Source organism: Triticum urartu, chromosome 7, assembly GCF_003073215.2.
Source record: "Triticum urartu cultivar G1812 chromosome 7, Tu2.1, whole genome shotgun sequence".
NCBI lineage: Eukaryota > Viridiplantae > Streptophyta > Magnoliopsida > Poales > Poaceae > Triticum > Triticum urartu.
Window position 1 is genome coordinate 356,631,665 of NC_053028.1, and position 20,541 is coordinate 356,652,205.

Sequence of the window (20,541 nt, forward strand, 5' to 3'; positions counted from 1 at the left end):
CATATTGCATGAAGGCGCGGCTCGTGAACTGGGTGCTGTTGTCGGTAATGATCCTTGCCGGAACTCCAAAATGACACACCAATTCTTTCAAGAACATGATAGCTGAATGATCAGTCACCTTTCTCATGGCAGTCACTTCTGTCCACTTTGTAAACTTGTCGATAGCAATGAACAAGAATTCAAAGCCCCCAATTGCTCGGGGGAAGGGGCCGAGGATATCGAGCCCCAGATTGAAAATGGCCATGATAAAGGGATTGTCGGAGGAGCTTGGGCAGGCAGGTGGGTTTTCTTGGAATGGAACTGGCATGCTTCACACTTGCTGGCTAGCTCAACCGCATCTTGGAGTGCTATGGGCCAATAGAATCCTTGCCGGAATGCTTTCCCAACTAATGCCCTTGATCCAATGTGGGAGTCTGTAACACCCGGGATGTAATTTACCTTATATGTATCCCAACTCTTGCCGTTTCCGGCTCTAAGTTATTTTATTTCCTCGGGTTCAGGTTTTTGTCTTCGTGTGTTGTTGCCTTTGTCATGCATCTCATATCATTTCATTAGGTGCATTGCATTTGCATACGTGTTCGTCTCATGCATCCGAGCATTTTCCCCGTTGTCCGTTTTGCATTCCGGCGCTCCTATCTCCTCCAGTGCCCCTTTCTACCTCTTTTCGTGTGTGGCGGTTAAACATTTCCGTATTGGACCGAGACTTGCCATGCGGCCTTGGTTTACTACCGGTAGACCGCCTGTCAATTTTCGTGCCTTTTGGACTTCGTTTGATACTCCAACGGTTAACCGAGGGACCAAGAAGGCCTCATTCGTGTTGCAGCCCAACACCCTTCCAATTTGGCCCAAAACCCACCTAAACCCCTTCTATCGTCTAGAGCGTTCGATCACGATCGCGTGGCCGAAAACCGCACTCCATTTGGAGCCTCCTAGCTCCTTCTATGTATAAATAAGACTCCCCCTCCGAAATTTCGGGCAAAATCCACCCTAACCCTAGAAAAATCCCCTCCTCGCGCCGCCGGACGAGATCCGCTCGGCCGGACATGTCCGCCCTCACCGTGTCCACTCCTGAAGCGCCACGTGGCGCCTGAGCCCCACATCGCCGTCCGCACCCGCCGCAGGCCGCGGGGCCCGTCTCCGGCCCTCCCGGCCCGTCGCCCTCCCCGCCGCCTGGATCGTGCCGCGCCGCCCGTCTACCTCCTCGCCGGCTAGCGCTCAGCCCGCCGCCGATCGACTCCGGCCAGGGCCGCCGCCTGAGTTCGCCGCCCGCCATCGCCACTTCGGCAAGCCGCACCACCTGCCGCGCCGGCCGAGCTCCGGCGCCGCGCCTCCGCCGCCCGGCCACGCCGGCCACCTCCACCGCCCCGGCCGGACTTCTCTCCTCTGGCGACCTCGTCCACGTCCGGTGACCTCGACGTGCCGGTGAACAGTAACCGCCAGATCCGGCCTCGGTTCGCGCACCCGCGAGGAACCCTAGATCTGGAATTGGGTTGACTTTCCCCTCTCTCCTTTATTTTTTTGCAAACTTTGGCATGTCGTATCTCTGCATCCATAGCTCCGATTTGCGCGTGTAGCATATCAAAATGTTCGTCTCAACGAGTACATCATTTCATCTCATTGCATCATTTTCATTTGAGCTCATCTTGATGCCCGAAATGCTGTTGGAAGAGGGCTATGTGGTTAATTTGCCAGATCTGTTCCATCAAATAGCTATTTGTCATTTTTGCCATGATTAATGTGTGTATGATATGCTCCTGAGCTCTACATGAGTTTTGTTATATGCCATGCCATATTTACATAGGTGCTTACCATGTATTTTTGTGATATGTGTGGTGACTAGCACATGCTTGCGAAGTAGCGTAATCGGTAATGCTGATTTCAGGGACTTAGAATTTCACCAAGTCCTTGTCCTGATTTTGTCATTATGCCATATGTTCATGTTGTTTCCTAGTGATCCATGCCTCTTTTGAGGATGATCAATAAGGATGATTTGTTAACATTGTGGTCCTCTATCCATCCATGTATTTTTTTGCATTTATGGAGCACCCTAGCTTGAGTCAATCGAGCTCTACTTTTGCTATTTCGTGAATCCTGGCAGATTGTTGACTTGTTAGCGATTTTGCCGAGCATGTTGCTATTGATCCATGCATGCTATGTTGTTGTTCTTGCCATGTATAGCTTCTATGCCATGTATTCTTGATGGGTGTATGCTTAGTTTGTCATTCCATGCTCTGTAGTGAGTGCATCGAGCTCGTAAACATGCCTACTCGTTAACAGATTTGCATGCTCCAGTTTTTCACTAAGTCTGTAATCTGATTATGTTTTTGCCATGTTCACATGCTTGCAATTGTATTTTATGATCCCTTTTGGCTCAAGGTCACTAAGGGACTTTTGTTAAGTGCTTTGAGTAGCTTCATGCCATTCCTTTCTTTGCCATGTTAAGTTCCTGTAGCATATAGTTTTCATGCTCCAAAGTGTGCTACCTGATGTTAAATTCTAGACTTGTGTTAATTTCACTAAGTCTGAAACCTGTTACCATTTGCATTTTGGCCATGCTTGTTTGAACCTGTTAATGGATGAATTAGCCATAGCTCAGTGTTCATCTTTTGTCAAGAATCATGAATGGATCCCTGCCATGTATTTTGTTGTCATGTTTGAGTGTTGTAGCATAATTATCTTGATGCTTTTAGATGGCTACTTGCTGACTATCGCGGACCGGTGCCATATTTGTTCTGCTTGCCATTTCCAAACCGTGCATCCGATTCCGGTGATCTTTATATCGATTTCAACCGAAGTCACCTCACCTTTCCAGTGGCACTCTTGTATTTCCAAGTTGAGGCCAGGTTCAATCATTCCTTGTCAAATCTTGCATATGCATCACATATCGCATCCCGCATAGCATACCATGTTTGCATCATGTTGTTTGAGCATTGCACATGGTTGATTGTGTTCCTTTTGCTTGTTTGTCTTGTTTGGGTAGAGCCGGGAGACGAGTTCGCGAACGAGGAGCCCGTTGAGTTTGCTTACAAGGATGAAGTCAACTCTGGCAACTTTGCAGGCAAGATGATCATACCCTCGAAATCACTTCTATCTTTGCTTGCTAGATGCTCGCTCTTTTGCTATGCCTATGCTACGATACCTACCACTTGTTTTCATGCCTCCAAAATTGCCATGTCAACCTCTAACCCACCATGTCCTAGCAAACCATTGATTGGCTATGTTACCGCTTTTCTCAGCCCCTCTTATAGGGTTTCTAGTTGCAGGTGAAGATTGGAGATCGTTCCTTGTTGGAACATTGTTTATTGTTGGGATACCACTATATTATCTTGTTATCTTAATGCACCTATATACTTGGTAAAGGGTGGAAGGCTCGACCTTTTGCCTAGTGTTTTGTTCCACTCTTGCCGCCCTAGTTTCCGTCATATCGGTGTTATGTTCCCGGATTTTGCGTTCCTTACGCGGTTGGGTTATAATGGGAACCCCTTGACAGTTCGCCTTGAATAAAACTCTTCCAGCAATGCCCAACATTGGTTTTACCATTCTCCACCTAGCCTTTTCCCTTGGGTTTCGCGGACTCAAGGGTCATCTTTATTTTAACCCCCCTGGGCCAGTGCTTCTCTAAGTGTTGGTCCAACTGAGCGATGTCCGGGGCTACCAGGGGCAACTCTGGGCTGGCCTACCCGACGTCTTGCTCATCCGGTGTGCCCTGAGAACGAGATATGTGCAGCTCCTATCGGGATTTGTCGGCACATCTGGGTGGTGTTGCTGGTTTAGTTTTACCATTGTCGAGGATGTCTTGTAAAACCGGGATGCCGAGTCTGATCGGAATGTCTCGGAAGAAGGAATATCCTTTGTTGACCGTGAGAGCTTGTGATGGGCTAAGTTGGGCCACCCCTGCAGGGATTTGGACTTTCGAAAGCCATGCCCGCAGTTATGGGCGGATGGGAATTTGTTAATGTCCGGTTGTAGATAACTTGAAACTTAACTTAATTAAAATGAATCAACCGCGTGTGTCACTGTGATGGTCTCTTCTCGGCGGAGTCCGGGAAGTGAACACGGTGTTGGAGTAATGCTTGACATAGGTTGTTCTAGGATCACTTCTTGATCATAGTTCTTCGTTTGTGCTTTGCCTTCTCTTCTCGCTCTCTTTTATGAACAGGTTAGCCACCATATATGCTAGTCGCTTGCTGCAGCTCCACATATTACCTTGCCTTACCTATAAGCTTAAATAGTCTTGATCGCGAGGGTGCGAGATTGCTGAGTCCCCGTGACTCACAGTTTACTTCCAAACCAGATGCAGGGACCGATGATACCGTTCTAGACGATGCGCTTGAGCTCAAGTGGGAGTTCGATGAAGACTCTCGCCATTACTATGTCTCTTTCCCAGATGATCAATAGTGGTGCCCAGTTGGGGCGATCAGGGACTTTGTCGCATGTGGGGGTTGATCTTTTATTTTGGTACCGTAGTCAGACCATGAGTGTATTGGATGATTGTAATGTTATTCACGTATTTGTGTGACGTGGCGAGTGTAAGCCAACTATGTATCCTTTCCCCTTTTATATATTTACATGGGTTGTTGTGAAGATTACCTTACTTGCGACATTGCTTTCAATGCGGTTATGCCTCTAAGTCGTGCTTCGACACGTAGGAGATATAGCCGCATCGAGGGCGTTACAGAGTCGCACATGCCTTTGTGTATCTCAGCCAGCAGTTACTTTCCTTCTTCCCGCTAGATGCACTTCAATTTCACACCATTGGGCCTTCTTTTGTATAGAGTGTCATCGACAAACTGGTACATACTGGCCCTTCGGGCTACTCTCTCAGCTTCATCTTGGTCGCCGGGAAGCTCTCCATTTTGGAAGAAGTGCACTATGTGCCTTGCCCAAGTGCACTAGCGGCACCTCCTCTACTGCGGGAGCACATGCCTCGTTCATGGGGTCCCTGGGACCGGCTGGAGGGTGCGGTCCGGCAGGTGGCGAGGAGCTGTTGCCGGCAGGGTCTCTGCCAGGAGCGGACGGCTCTACCAGGAGAGGCTTACCGGAGTCTGATGTCTACTACACAACTTTCTTCTTGTAGACGTTGTTGGGCCTCCATGCAGAGGTTTGTATGATAGTAGCAAATTTCCCTCAAGTGGATGACCTAAGGTTTATCAATCCGTAGGAGGTGTAGGATGAAGATGGTCTCTCTCAAGCAACCCTGAAACCAAATAACGAAGAGTCTCTTGTGTCCCCAACACACCCAATACAATGGTAAATTGTATAGGTGCACCAGTTCGGCGAAGAGATGGTGATACAAGTGGTATATGGATGGTAGACAAAGGTATTTGTAATCTGAAAATATAAAAACAGCAAGGTAAAAAGTGAGCGTAAACGGTATTGCAATGTGTTGAAACAGGGCCTAGGGTTCATACTTTCACTAGTGCAAGTCCTCTCAACAATACTAACATAATTGGATCACATAACTATCCCTCAACATGCAACAAAGAGTCACTCCAAAGTCACTAATAGCGGAGAACAAACGAAGAGATTATGGTAGGGTACGAAACCACCTCAAAGTTCTTCTTTCCAATCAATCCGTTGGGCTATTCCTATAAGTTTCACAAACAGCCCTAGAGTTCGTACTAGAATAACACCTTAAGACACAAATCAACCAAAACCCTAATGTCACCTAGATACTCCAATGTCACCTCAAGTATCCGTGGGTATGATTATACGGTATGCGTCACACAATCTCAGATTCATCTATTCAACCAACACATAGAACCTCAAAGAGTGCCCCAAAGTTTCTACCGGAGAATCACGACGAAAACGTGTGTCAACCCCTATGCATAGGTTCATGGGCGGAACCCGCAAGTTGATCACCAAAACATACATCAAGTGAATCACGTGGTATCCCATTGTCACCACAGATACGCACGGCAAGACATACATCAAGTGTTCTCAAATCTTTAAAGACTCAATCCGATAAGATTACTTCAAAAGGGGAAACTCAATTCACTACAAGAGAGTAGAGGGGGGAAGAAACATCATAGGATCCAAATATAATAGCAAAGCTCGCGATACATCAAGATCGTATCATCTCAAGAACACGAGAGAGAGAGAGATCAAACACATAGCTACTGGTACATACCCTCAGCCCCGAGGGAGAACTACTCCCTCCTCGTCATGGAGAGCACTGGGATGATGAAGATGGACATCGGAGAGGGATTGCCCCCTCCGGCAGGGTGCCGGAATGGGTCTAGATTGGCTTTCGGTGGCTACGGAGGCTTCTGGCGGCGGAACTCCCGATCTTTTGTGCTCACGGATGTTTTTAGGGTATATGGAGATATATAGGCGGAAGAAGTACGTCAGGGGGGGCACAAGGGGCTCACGAGGGTGGAGGGCGCGCCCAGGGGGTGGGCGCGCCCCCCTGCCTCGTGACCTCCTCGCAGATCCCCCGACGTGCACTCCAAGTCTTCTGGGCTTCTTTCCTTCCAAAAATGAGTTCCGTGAAGTTTCAGTTCAATTGGACTCAGTTTGATTTTCCTTTTCTTTGAAACCCTAAAACAGGGTAAAAACAGAGACTGGGACTAGGCTCTGGGTTAATAGGTTAGTCCCAAAAATGATATAAAAGTGTATAATAAATCCCATAAACATTCAAAACAGTAGATAATATAGCATGGAGCAATTAAAAATTATAGATACGTTGGAGACGTATCAGCATCCCCAAGCTTAATTCCTGATCGTCCTCGAGTAGGTAAATGATAAAAGAAAGAATTTTTGATGTGGAATGCTAGTTGGCATAATTTCAATGTAATTCTTCTTAATTGTCGCATGAATATTCAGATCCGAAAGATTCAAGACAAAAGTTCATATTGACATAAAAATGATAATACTTCAAGCATACTAACTAAGCAATTATGTCTTCTCAAAATAACATGGCCAAAGAAAGTTCATTCCTACAAAATCATATAGTTTAGTCATGTTTCATTTTCGTCACACAAGAATGCTCTCATCATGCACAACCTCGATGACAAGCCAAGCGATTGTTTCATACTTTAGTAATCTCAAACTCATAAACTTTCACGCAAATACATGAGCGCGATCCATGGATATAGCACTATGGGTGGAATAGAATAATGAGGGGGTTATGTGGAGAAGACAAAAAGGAGAAAGTTTCACATCAACGAGGCTAATCAATGGGCTATGGAGATGCCCACCGATTGATGTTAATGCAAGGAGTAGGGATTGCCATGCAACGGATGCACTAGAGCTATAAATGTATGAAAGCTCAACAAAAGAAACTAGTGAGTGTGCATCCAACTTGCTTGCTCACGAAGACCTAGGGCACTTGAGGAGGCCCATTGTTGGAATATACAAGCCAAGTTCTATAATGAAAAATTCCCACTAGTATATGAAAGTGATAACATGAGAGACTCTCTACTATGAAGATCATGGTGCTACTTTGAAGCACAAGTGTGGTAAAAGGATAGTAACATTGTCCCTTCTCTCTTTTTCTCTCATTTTTTGGGACTTCTCTTTTTTATGGCCTTTCTTTCTTTATTTATTCCTCACTTGGGATAATGCTCTAATAATGATGATCATCACACTTCTATTTATTTACAACTCAATGATTACAACTCGATACTAGAACAAAGATGACTCTATATGAATGCCTCTGGCGGTGTACCGGGATATGCAATGATGCATGAGTGACATGTATGAAAGAATTATGAACGGTGGCTTTGCCACAAATACTATGTCAACTACATGATCATGCTAAGCAATATGACAATGATGAATGTGTCATGATGAACGGAATGATGAAAAGTTGCATGGCAATATATCTCGGAATGGCTATGGAAATGCCATAATAGGTAGGTATGGTGGCTGTTTTGAGGAATATATAAGGAGGTTTATGTGTGATAGAGCGTATCGTATAACGGGGTTTGGATGCACCGGCGAAGTTTGCACCAACTCTCAATGTGAGAAAGGGCAATGCACGGTACCGAAGAGGCTAGCAATGATGGAAGGGTGAGAGTGCGTATAATCCATGGACTCAACATTAGTCATAAAGAACTCACATACTTATTGCAAAAATCTACAAGTCATCAAAAACCTCGGCACTATGCGCATGCTCCTAGGGGGATAGATTGGTAGGAAAATACCATCGCTCGTCCCCGACCGCCACTCATAAGGAAGGCAATCAAATAACACCTCATGTTTCAAATTTGTTACATAACGTTTACCATACGTGCATGCTACGGGACTTGCAAACTTCAACACAAGCATTTCTCAAATTCACAGCTACTCAACTAGCACGACTTTGATATTATTACCTCCATATCTCAAAACAATCATCAAGCATCAAACTTCTCTTAGTATTCAATACTCTATATGAAAGTTTTATTATTCTTGAATACCTAGCATATTAGGATTTTAAGAAAATTACCATGCTATTAAGACTCTCAAAATGATCTAAGTGAAGCATGAGAGTTCATCTACTTCTTCAAAATAAAACTACCACCATGCTCTAAAAGATATAAGTGAAGCACTAGAGCAAATGACAAACTACTTCGAAAGGTATAAGTGCAGGTCAATGAGTAGTTGAATAATTATGCAACTATGTGAAGACTCTCTAACATTTAATAATTTCAGATCTTGGTATTCCATTCAAACATTAAGCAAAGCAAAATAAAATGACATTCTAAGAATGGAAAACATCATGTGAAGAAGCAAAAACTTAGGATCAACCGAAACTAACCGATAGTTGTTGAAGAAGAAAGGTGGGATGCCAACCGGGGCATCCCCAAGCTTAGACGCTTGAGACTTCTTGAAATATTATCTTGGGGTGCCTTGGGCATCCCCAAGCTTTGAGCTTTTGTGTCTCCTTAATTCCTCTCATATCACGGTCTCCCTAAATCTCAAAAGCTTCATCCACACAAAACTCAACAAGGACTCGTGAGATAAGTTAGTATAAACCATTGCCAAAACCTTATCATACTCTACTGTAGCAAATCACTAAAATTATTATTCAACATTGCATACTAAATGCCTCTGCATATTTAATAGTCCTATCCTCAAATAGAATCATTAAAGAAGCAAACATATGCAAACAATGCAAACATAACAGCAATCTGCCTAAACAGGACAGTCTGTAAAGAATGCAGCAACATCCATACTTCCCTAGCTCCAAAAAATATGAAAGAAAATTCCCACTGTAGTAAATTTATCAGAGCTTAATATGAAAAAGGTTTCAACATTTTATCACATTCTGACTTTTCTAGGGAATTATTGCAACAGTGGTAAACTTTCTGTTTTCAAACAGCAACATGTGGACTTCTAAAATAGGCATAGTAAAGGCTATCAATGCCACTTTTATTGAAATAAAAGATGCAAAACATTGTTCTAAATAACAGAAAGCAAATCTTAACAAAATAAATTAACGCTCCAAGCAAAACACATATCATGTGGCGAATAAAAATATAGCTCCAAGTAAAGTTACCGATGAACGAAGACGAAAGAGGGGATGCCTTCTGGGGCATCCCCAAGCTTAGGATTTTTGGTTGTCCTTGAATATTACCTTTGGGTGCCTTGGGCATCCCCAAGCATAGGCTCTTGCCAATCCTTATTCCATAGTCCATCAAATCTTTACCCAAAAACTTGAAAACTTCACAGCACAAAACTTAAAGTAGAAAACTCGTGAGCTCCGTTAGTATAAGAAAATAAATCACCACTTCAAGGTACTGTGATGAACTCATTCTTTATTTATATTGGTGTTAAACCTACTGTATTCCAACTTCTCTATGGTTTATAAACTATTTTACTAGCCATAGATTCATCAAAATAAGTAAACAACACATGTAAAACAGAATCTGTCAAAAACAGAACAGTCTGTAGTAATCTGGATCAAACGTATACTTATGGAACGCATACAATTATCAAATAAATTTATGAACCTGAGGAATTTATCTATTAATCATCTGCAAAAAGAATTAACTAAATAGAAATTTCCAAATAAAAATGGAAGCAGTTCTCGTGAGCGCTAAAGTTTCTATTTTTTACAGCATGATCAACAAGACTTTCCCCAAGTCTTCCCAACGGTTCTACTTGGCACAAACACTAATTAAAACATAAAAAACTCAATCATAACAGAGGCTAGATAAATTATTTATTACTAAACAGGAGCAAAAGGCAAGGAACAAAAATAAAATTTGGTTGCCTCCCAACAAGCGCTATCGTTTAACGCCCCTAGCTAGGCATGATGAATTCAATGATGCTCACATAAAAGATAAGAATTGAAACATAAAGAGAGCATCACGAAGAATATGACTAGCACATTTAAGCCTAACATACTTCCTATGCATAGGGATTTTGTGAGCAAACAACTTATGGGAACTATAATCAACTAGCATAGGAAGGTAAAACAAGCATAACTTCAAAACTTTAAGCACATAGAGAGGAAACTTGATATTATTGCAATCCCTACAAGCATATGTTCCTCCCTCATAATAATTTTCAGTAGCATCATGAATGAATTCAACAATATAACTAGCACCTAAAGCATTCTTTTCATGATCTATAAGCATAGAAATTTTATTACTCTCCACACAAGCAAAAAATTCTTCTCATTAATAGTAGTGGGAGCAAACTCAACAAAGTAACTATCATGATTGAAAATTGAAATCAAGATGACAAGTTTCATTGTTATTATATTCTTTAAAGCATACGTGTCATCACAATAATCATCATAGATAGGAGGCATGCTTTCATCATAATAAATTTGCTCATCAAAAGCTTGGGGGACAAAAATATCATCTTCATCAAACATAGCTTCCCCAAGCTTGTTTGTGGCTTTGCATATCATTAGCATCATGGATATTCAAGGAATTCATACTAACGACATTGCAATCATGTTCATCATTCAAATATTTAGTGTCAAACATTTTATAGATTTCTTCTTCTAGCACTTGAGCACAATTATCCTTTCCATCATACTCACGAAAGATATTAAAAAGGTGAAGCGTATGAGACAAACTCAATTCCATTTTTTATAGTTTTCTTTTATAAACTAAACTAGTGATAAAAACAAGAAACTAAAAGACTCGATTGCAAGATCTAAAGATATACCTTCAAGCACTCAACTCCCCGGCAACGGCGCCAGAAAAGAGCTTGATGTCTACTACACAACCTTCTTCTTGTAGACGTTGTTAGGCCTCCAAGTGCAGAGGTTTGTAGGACAGTAGCAAATTTCCCTCAAGTGGATGACCTAAGGTTTATCAATCCGTAGGAGGCGTAGGATGAAGATGGTCTCTCTCAAGCAACCCTGCAACCAAATAACAAAGAGTCTCTTGTGTCCCCAACACACCCAATACAATGGTAAATTGTATAGGTGCACTAGTTCGGCGATGAGATGGTGATACAAGTGCAATATGGATAGTAGATAATAGTATTTGTAATCTGAAATTATAAAAACAGCAAGGTAACTAATGATAAAAGTGAGCGTAAACGGTATTGCAATGCTAGGAAACAAGACCTAGGGTTCATACTTTCGCTAGTGTAAGTTCCCTCAACAATAATAACATAGTTGGATCATATAACTATCCCTCAACATGCAACAAAGAGTCCCAAAGTCACTAATAGCGGAGAACGAACGAAGAGATTATGGTAGGGTACGAAACCACCTCAAAGTTATTCTTTCCAATCAATCCGTTGGGCTATTCCTATAAGTGTCACAAATAGCCCTAGAGTTCGTACTAGAATAACACCTTAAGACACAAATCAACCAAAACCCTAATGTCACCTAGATACTCCAATGTCACCTCAAGTATCCATGGGTATGATTATACGATATGCATCACACAATCTCAGATTCATCTATTCAACCAACACAAAGGACCTCAAAGAGTGCCCCAAAGTTCCTACCGGAGAATCACGATGAAAACATGTGCCAACCCCTATGCATAGGTTCATGGGCGGAACCCGCAAGTTGATCACCAAAACATACATCAAGTGAATCACGTGGTATCCCATTGTCACCACAGATACGCACGGCAAGACATACATCAACTGTTCTCAAATCTTTAAAGACTCAATTCGATAAGATAACTTCAAAGGGGAAACTCAATTCATTACAAGAGAGTAGAGGGGGAGAAAGCATCATAGGATCCAACTATAATAGCAAAGCTCGCGATACATCAAGATCGTACCACCTCAAGAACACGAGAGAGAGAGAGAGATCAAACACATAGCTACTGGTACATACCCTCACCCCCGAGGGAGAACTACTACCTCCTCGTCATGGAGAACACTGGGATGATGAAGATGGCCACCGGAGAAGGATTGCCCCCTCCGGCAAGGTGCTGGAACGGGTCTAGATTGGCTTTCGGTGGCTACGGAGGCTTCTGGTAGCGGAACTCGCGATCTATTGTGCTCCCGGATGTTTTTATGGTATATGGAGATATATAGGCGGAAGAAGTACGTCAGCGGGGCCATGAGGGGCTCACGAGGGTGGAGGGCGCGCCCCCTGCCTTGTGACCTCCTCGCAGATCCCCCGACGTGCACTCCAAGTCTTCTGGGCTTCTTTCCTTCCAAAAATGAGTTCCGTGAAGTTTCAGGTCAATTGGACTCCGTTTGATTTTCCTTTTCTTCAAAATCCTAAAACAGGGTAAAAACAGAAACTTGCACTGGGCTCTGGGTTAATAGGTTAGTCCCAAAAATGATATAAAAGTGTATAATAAAGCCCATAAACATTCAAAACAGTAAATAATATAGCATGGAGCAATCAAAAATTATAGATACGTTGGAGACGTATCAGACGTCCTCTACTTTGTTGTTGCAAGTTTTACGTGGCTGCTACATGCTGAGCAAGAACCGTTCTTACCTACGCATCAAAAACCACAATGCGGTATAGTGATTGCCTTTTGATCTTCAGAAAGAACCATGTTCATTGAATCCGATTCAACTGAAGTTGGAGAAACTGACACCCACCATCCACCTGTGTGTGAAGCACGTCGGTAGAACCAGTCTCGCGTAAGCGTACGCGTAATGTCGGTCTCAGCCGCTTCATCCAACAATACCGCTGAATCAAGAATCAACTAGTGACGAGAAGCAATATGTGTATACCCACGCCCACAACTCCTTTGTGTTCTAGTCGTGCATATAACATCTACGCATAGACCTGGCTTGGATGCCACTATTGGGGAACGTAGTAATTTCAAAAAAATCCATATGCACACGCAAGATCTATCTAGGTGATGCATAGCAACAAGAGGGGAAGAGTATTGTCCATGTACCCTCGTAGACCGTAAGCGGAAGCGTTATGACAACGCGTTTGATGTAGTCGTACGTCTTCACGATCCGACCGATCCTAGCACCGAAGGTATGGCACCTCCGCGGTGTGCACACGTTCAGCTCGGTGACATCCCACGAACTCTAGATCCAGTTGAGTGTCGAGGGAGAGTTTTGTCAGCACGACGGCTTGATGACGGTGATGATGAAGTTACCGGCGCAGGGCTTCGCCTAAGCACTACGACGATATGACCGAGGTGGACTATGGTGGAGGGGGGTACTGCTGTGATAGCCTGGCTTATTAGGGATGATAGACTACTCATATCAATAAGGAATTCCTTCTTTTATGGGAGCCCATTCGGACAGAACTCCCAAGTTAAGCGTGCTCGGCTTGGAGTAGTTTCAGGATGGGTGACCGACCGCGAAGTTGCTTCCGGGTGCGCATGAGTGAGGACAAAGTGTGCAGAAAAGACTAGTATTGATCTGTGGGGCCAGTCTAGATCCCGCTAGGAGTAACGACCACCGGCGGGTGTGTCCGGGGCGTTACAAGTTGGTATCAGAGCCAACCCCCACGGTTACACGGATGTTTGCGGACAGGTGCGCGGTCATGTTGTTCATGACGTTTGTGACCCGTCGTGGCACCCGGCATGGCACATGTACCGGACTGGATGCACAGACGTATGTGCGAAGAGGGAACGTTCCTGTGGCCCGACGAGGACGTTGGTTCTTCTGAGTGGGGGTGTATGTGATAGCCTGGCTTATTAGGGATGATAGACTACTCATATCAATAAGGAATTCCTTCTTTTTCGGGAGCTCATTTGGACAGAACTCCAAAGTTAAGCGCGCTCGGCTTGGAGTAGTTTCAGGATGGGTGACCGACTGGGAAGTTGCTTCCGGGTGCGCATGAGTGAGGACAAAGTGCGCAGAAAAGACTAGTATTGATCTCTAGGGCCAGTCTAGATCCCGCCAGGAGTAACGACCACCGGCGGGTGTGTCCGGGGCGTTACAACTGCACACGGCTAAACAATGTTAACTTGTGTCTTCTAGGGTGCCCCCTTCCCCCGTATATAAAGGAGCAAGGGGGGAGGCCGGCCGGCCCTTGGGATGCCCAAGGAGGGGAGGAATCCTCCTCCTAGTAGGAGTAGGATTCATCCTTTCCTAGTCCTACTAGGAGGGGGAGGAAGGAGAAGGAGAGGGGAACGAAAAGGGGGGCGCCGCCCCCCTCCTAGTCCAATTCGGACTCAAGGGGGAGGGCGTGCGCGGTCTGCCCTGGCCGCCCCTCTCTCTCCACTAAGGCCCATCTAGGCTCATTAGTTCCCCGGGGGATTCCGGTAACCCTCCGGCACTCTGGTTTTATGTGAAACCACCCGGAACACTTCTGGTGTCCGAATATAGGCGTCCAATATATCAATCTTCACGTCTCGATCATTTTGAGACTCCTCGTCATGTCCGTGATCACATCCGGGACTCCGAACTACCATAGGTACATCAAAACACATAAACTCATAATATTGATCATCACCGAACGTTAAGCGTGCGGACCCTACGGGTTCGAGAACTATGTAGACATGACCGAGACTCATCTCCGATCAATAACCAATAGCGGAACATGGATGCTCATATTGGTTCCTACATATTCTACGAACATCTTTATTGGTCAAAGCACATAACAACATACGTTGTTCCCTTTGTCATCGGTATGTTACTTGCCCAAGATTCGATCGTCGGTATCTCAATACCTAGTTCAATCTCGTTACCGGCAAGTCTCTTTACTCGTTTCCATAATGCTACATCCCGTAACTAACTTATTAGTTACATTTCTTGCAATGTTTATAGTGATGTGTATTACCGAGAGGGCCTAGAGATACCTCTCCGATACACGAAGTGACAAATCCTAATCTCGATCTATGCCAACTCAACAAACACCATTGAAGACACCTGTAGAGCATTTTTATAGTCACCCAGTTACATTGTGACATTTGATAGCACACTAAGTGTTCCTCCGGTATTCGGGAGTTGCATAATCTCATAGTTATAGGAACATGTATAAGTTATGGAGAAAGCAATAGCAACAAACTAAACAATCATCATGCTAAGCTAATGGATGGGTCAAGTCAATCACATCATTCTCTAATGATGTGATCCCATTTATCAAATGACAACTCTTTGTCCATGGCTAGGAAACTTAACCATCTTTGATTAACGAGCTAGTCAAGTAGAGGCATACTAGTGACACTCTGTTTGTCTATGTATTCACACATGTACTAAGTTTCCAGTTAATACAATTCTAGCATGAATAATAAACATTTATCATGATATAAGGAAATATAAATAACAACTTTGTTATTGCCTCTAGGGCATATTTCCTTCATCGATTTGGTGGCACCATGACTCAGCCAACTGTTCACTATTATCCAGTTAAACTTGAATGCAATGAGCTGAGCCATAATAAAATATGATGCAACTATAATGCATGAGCATGATATCAACGCAAGCATGGAGGTGCAATATAATCATCGAGCATAACCACAATGAAGCATATATCCAAATGAGCATGGCATACTGACGATCATAAGTATAACACTACATAGGAGCATAGCATGACTACTTGCATCAGAAATAAATACCATGCAACAATATAACAAGAATACTAGCATGTAACCAACTAGATGCAAAGGAACACGCATAGCAATGGTACTTGATAGATGACAAGCATGCATCAGGAAGAACATGACTACTACCAGCATGTACGACTACTACCAAGCATAACATGTGAACACGATACTAGAAAGTAGTACAAGGTAACAAGCATCAGAACATAGCATGAAGGTGAACATGAATACACGGGCATAACCGAAACAACGATAGTAGTAGCAAACAAGCAGACAAATAATGGGCAAACTTTTATTAAATATTCAAGTAGAAACCATGGCAACTGCATGGCTATCATGCAAGTAGCTGTTGTGTCTTTCCTGGGGTGACCAGACTCCGGGAAGAAGTGCGGTGAAGCCGCGGAACGATTTGTCGGACATTCTTCTCTCTCGAAAGGTGCTGATTAGAAGCAAGGGAAAAATGGTCATTTTCACTATGGTACCACCTAGTGAAAATGTTACCAACAGAAAGATCTCGACGAGACGAAGAAGTGAGCATTGGTTTCACATCGATCGGAGTTACGGTCACGGAGATACGAGGTGATGAAGGAGAGGGACTAATATGTGAATATTTATCCTACAAACAAGTCCCTGGAGGCAGAAAACAGAAAGTGCCTTTTAGTGAAATACGTTTTCTGAACTGGAAAGCGTACTTTGGGCGAAGAAGAAAGAAAGTGCGCTTTCAAAAACAGAAAACACATTCTGAAGAATACGTCTCCACTTAAGTCAGATGGGCTCGAGGCAGGAGAGACATACAGGGGGTCCCACGGGCAGTAGGAGGGGGCCATCGCGGTCGCACTCTTCCTCCCACGTCTATTCCTCGCATGAGGCAGAGGAGGACAGGGGAGGGAAGCGGCGAGGGGGCCGGCAGGATCCGGCGAGCTCCGGCCATGGAGTGGCAACCTCGGTGTGCTTGCTGCCGGGTCGCCCGTGGCCTTGACTTCAGTGGGAGGGGATGCGGACAACACCATGCCATAGCTCGAGATGAGCACGGCGCACGGTAGTCGACTGCTCCCTATTCTACTTCCTTTCGCGGCATTGAGGAGGAACCGTGGGGGAGATTCGCCACTGACGGGGGCGGATCTAGCTCCTCCTGGTCGCGGTCCTTGCGTCGAACATGAAGGCTCCTTGCTTCCTCACATGCCTTCAGGACGTGCGGTGACTTGCAACATCAGGGCTCTCGGGGACGACCATGCTCTCTGTGGAAGGGTTAAGGGAGCATGGCGCCCAGCGTGACGATCACGCCGAGGTCTTCGGGTGAAGTGATGTGGACAGCAACGGCAACCCACGACACGTCAACAACATGGACGACCGTTCCGACAAGTCGTGTTTGCCGGTGACTCTGTGCCCCCTATCTAGTCCTCCAGCAGCGTCACCATCCACGCCTGCCCTCCGGTTTCTTCCTCCCTGCCGGGGAGCGGTGCCATCTGATCCTGGGGAGGCACCGAATCCCAGCTGTGCGCGCGTCCGGCCCCTTCGACCTCTTCCTGTAGGAGATAGACAGGGGCAAAGGTGTAACAGGGCACTTATCTTTTTTCAATTTTAAACTTGTAGGCAATCACCAAGTTTTAATTCAAATAATGTAATCTCTCAAGTCCATCTTTCTGTTCTGTAATGCTTGTACATGTATTAGCATATGGATGAAAAAGATGAACCTTGCCGGGAACCCGTGCATGTGTATGTCCATGCAGAGGTGGAGTGCCTCTTTAATGAAAATAAACGAGTTTTCCTCGGCAGGACATCCTGCCGACACTCTCTGTGTCTACCAGAGAGCTATGTCTACTGGGGAACAGACAGAGGGGCCAGCCCCCCCAACTCTTTTTCACCAAAGGTTGCTGCGACCACCCTGACTGAAGCAACGTTCGAGTCATGGATGGGAGCACCTAAGTTTCAAAAGAGAGACAAGGTTTTCTTATGCAAAGTTATAGCTTTACAGAACATTAATGGACAAGAGGTAGAACTTATCTATTTGACTTGCCGGGGATTGTTGTGCCCTGGAATTTTCTCATCTCTTGCTAAAGCCAAGTTCATGGCAGGAACCTGCAACTCCATGTAGATGAGAACGAATGGAGGACGCAATCCTATCTATATGCATATGCAAATGCTCATGAAATGCTTATGAAGTGATCTTGGTGTGCTCATGCATGCATGCAATCTTAGTTAGGGCCCCCCTACAGCGCTTCTTTATTTTCTCTTGCACGGGGTCATCGCCTCGACTTTGTACAAGAGGTTAGATGTAGTTGAGGCAAGGCCTATACAAAAGGGTGGCTGCCGGGCAGTGCCTGACAGGCTCGTGCCTTACGGGTAGTACTTGCGGAGATGCTCAATATTCCATGAGTTTTGCAACTGAGTGCCATCTCAGGTCTCCAGATGGACTACGCCGGGTCTGGTGACTCGTACCACCTTGTAAGGGCCTTCCCACTTCGGTAACAGCTTGTTTGTACCCTTGGCGGACTGAACACTGGGCATGAACCCTGCGGCTGTGGTAGCAACGCAGGGCTTGCTGGTAGTGTGCAACACGTGTATCAGCCCGAAGACGGTTCTCCTCGAGTAACAGAACATCGTCACGCCGGTGCTGAGATTGCGCTACTTCATCGTAGGCAAGCACTCGAGGGGACCCATAAATGAGTTCCATGGGGATAAGTGCTTCTGCCCTATAGACCAGGGAGAAGGGAGTTTGCCCGGTAGCTCGGTTAGGTTTCGTTTCGAGGGACCAAAGAACTACCGGTAGCTCCTCGATCCACCGCATCCCGTGCTTCTACAGCGTATCGAAAGTTCTTGTCTTGAGTCCACGTAGCACTTCAGCATTCGCCCTCTCAGCTTGCCCATTGCTCTGGGGGTGTGCCATAGAGGTGAATGAGATCTTGCATCCAAGGTTACGAACATATTGCATGAAGGTGTGGCTCGTGAATTGGGTGCCGTTGTCAGTGATGATCCTTGTCGGAACCCCAAAACGACACACCAACTCTTTCAAGAATTTGATAGCTGACTGAGCAGTCACCTTTCTTGTGGCCTTCACTTCCTGCCACTTTGTAAACTTGTCGATGGCGACGAGCAAGAATTCAAAGCCCCCGATTGCTCGGGGGAAGGGGCCGAGGATATCGAGCCCCCAGACCTAAAATGGCGATGATAAAGGGGTTGCCTGAAGGGCTTGGGCTGGCAGGTGTGTTCTCTTGGAATGGAACTGACGTGCCTCACAAGTCGTGATGAGCTCGACCACATCTTGGAGGGCCGTGGGCCAATAGAATCCTTACTGGGATGCTTTCCCAACTAATGCCCTTGATCCAGTGTGTGAGCCACATATTCCTCTATGAATCTCAGCCAACAGTTCCTTTCCATCCTCCCGGTAGACACACTTCAATTTCACACCACTGGGCCTCCTTCCGTATAGAGTGTCATTGACAAACTGATACATACTGGCCCTCCGGGCTACTTTCTCAGCTTCATCTTGGTCGCCGGGAAGTTCTCTAGTTTGGAGGAAGCACACGATGTGCCTTGCCCAAGTTGGAGCCTGGGGCTCGGCAACAAGGACTAGTGGCACCTCCTCGGCTGCGGGAGCACCAGCCTCGTTCATGGGGTCCATAGGCCCGGCTGGAAGGGGTGGTCCGGTAGGCTAGGAGGAGTTGTTTCCGGCAGGGTCTCTGCCGGGAGCGAACGGCTCGACTGGGAGAGGCTTACCATAGTCCAACTTTCTCCTTTTCCGGGCCATTGTGGCTAGTGATACGGAGGGCTGAGAGAGAAGGAGAACAAAATTTCCTGGTTCCACAGGAAGCTTCTACGCAGCACACTTTGACAGGTGGTCAGCTATGCTGTTTTCCACACGGGATACGTGTTCTGTTTGTAACCCATCAAAGTGCTCCTCCAATCTCCTCACTTCCTCAATGTATGCTTCCATCAATGGGCTTTGATAATCCTTGTTGACTTGTCTCACCACAAGCTATGAATCTCCTCGTATGATCAGCTTCTTGATTCCCAATTCTGCTATAATTCTGAGCCCGGCAAGGAGCCCTTCATACTCAGTTGTATTATTGGTGGCTTCTTCCCAGGCAAAGTGCATTTGGACGACGTACTTCAAGTGCTCCCCGGTGGGGGCAACAAGAAGCACACCAGCTCCTACACCTTGTAGGGAAAAAGCGCCATCAAAATACATAATCCATTCTTGGGGTGATTCCTTGCCACGGATAGCTGTCTCTGTCACTTCCTCATCAGGGGTTGGCATCCATCTGTAATAAACTCTGCCAGTGCCCTGCTCTGGATAGTTGATGTGCTCTCAAACTTCAAACCAAAGCTAGATAACTCCAAAGCCCACTCCACTATTTTGCCGGTAGCCTCAGGGTTTTGGAGTATCCTTTGCAACGGAAAACGAGTGAAAACTGTGATCTCATGGGCTTGGAAGTAGTGGCACAGTTTCCTTGAGGCCATGATGAGACCAAAGATCAACTTTTGCACGCCAGAGTACCTCGACCTAGCCCCCTATAATAAGGAGCTGACGAAGTATACTGGGCGTTGCACCACTTTCCTCCTTGCCGCGTCCTTGGGGTTGCCCTCGTTGCCGTGTTCACTGCTGTCCTGATACTTTTCGGACTCTATCCTCATCCGTCCACTTTCTACCTCATCCACT